The sequence below is a fragment of the Pinus tabuliformis genome, chromosome 5_1 (assembly GCF_031772625.1).
Source record: "Pinus tabuliformis cultivar Carrire ecotype Pingquan chromosome 5_1, CPIR1, whole genome shotgun sequence".
In the NCBI taxonomy this organism is placed as follows: domain Eukaryota; kingdom Viridiplantae; phylum Streptophyta; class Pinopsida; order Pinales; family Pinaceae; genus Pinus; species Pinus tabuliformis.
The window spans coordinates 634909764-634911178 of record NC_142305.1 but is presented as its reverse complement, the minus strand read 5'-3'; the positions used below and the strand labels follow the sequence as shown (position 1 = coordinate 634911178).

The 1415-nt window shown below is 42.4% G+C and overlaps 1 long non-coding RNA gene across 1 annotated transcript; it reads right to left on the bottom strand.

Annotated features, from left to right (window-relative positions):
* Nucleotides 1-432: 432 nt before the first annotated feature.
* Nucleotides 433-979, bottom strand: LOC149166553 (uncharacterized). Its single transcript, XR_016260444.1, has 3 exons — nucleotides 900-979; nucleotides 718-778; nucleotides 433-619 (listed from the first exon to the last, which is right to left on the bottom strand). It is a non-coding gene; the product is annotated as an uncharacterized LOC149166553 (long non-coding RNA).
* Nucleotides 980-1415: the final 436 nt, after the last annotated feature.

Here is a 1415-nt window from a genome sequence, read left to right as displayed (position 1 = left end):
AACTATATATATATAAATGGAAACTGTTTGGACTGAACCAAATATATGTGAACTATCTCAGCGTCGCAACAAGAATACCTATATATAAATGAAAACCGTGCAGAATGAACCGAATACATGTGAAACCCCAAGAAATACTCTGTATTAATACGCACTGAGGTAAACCCTTAAGGATCACGAATCTGTGGCATAGACGGAAAATGAATATACAGTAGAAAACCCAGTACATAAGTTTCCACATGAACTGACTAGGTAATATCAAAATAACCATTCGGAAATATGGTATAAGCTGAGAAGCGAAACAAATGATCATTAATAGAAAACAGCAAAACATTTTCATGGCCGAGAGAGGTCCGGCTTAGAGAACGGTGGTAAATCACAGTATCATGAAAACAATGTATAGTCATTCACAGACTTAGTAAATCCCTGAGAGCTTTTCAAATATACATCCGGTGACATCTTAACACCTGAGGGCCAAGCCCCAAATCAAATGCACTAAACACAGTAAATGGCATGAAAGCCCAGTGTTACCTATTTAAACCCTAAAGGCCGCAAGACAGATCGGCTTGAGGAGACTGGCCGTATAGGCGTAGTCAGGGTATGAGACAAATCATCGAACCTGAAACAGGTAACAAACCATAACCCTGCTTCAGCTCGAAGTCGTTTCACACAGTAAATCATAAACCATTAAACCGGGAAAAGGTTATTCGGCCATACCTGTGGATTTCGTTAAAAAGCCCGAACCCTTCTGCACACAGTAGGAGAAGCTGCGGAGGACCTGTACATAACCCTCAAGACGTTTATTCAGCCACAGTTAGTATATGGGTTACAAATAATAAGGAAAGCTGTAATTAAACTGACTGTATTGAGAACGTATAATGACTTCCGGCCATTCTTACCTGAGGAGTATCATAGACACCGGAGTAGTTGCAGAGAGTCTGAGGGAGAAGTATAGGAGCTCGGCTGCCGCGGAGTGTTGCAAATGGACTCTGTCCGAGGAACCCGGTGAATAAGTATTGTGTGTCAAACCCTAGATCAACCGGAGCCGTTCGATGAGGAGGGTGGATCACCATCGTTGAATTAGGCAGGAGGTCTTGGCGCAGAACCCAGTGTGGGTCAACTCTCCACTGATCACATGCCTTCACGTGAACTGGAGCCATCTGGCCACGGTAGAGGGTGAGTTGGGTTATTACTCACGCACCACCTGGCACACCGTGTAAATGACAACCGAATATGCCAACGTACATACCATTTGCATTAAGTGCTGGTTTCAAATGTTAAGAAACGGAGACCATGTTTACAAGCCTGTGATTTATTAAGGGGTTTACATTTATATAAGTTTATCAACATGCGAACCGGTGTGAGCGCAAATATGTGCTAGTACAAATATGTGCTAGTAAATGTAAATAGATCTA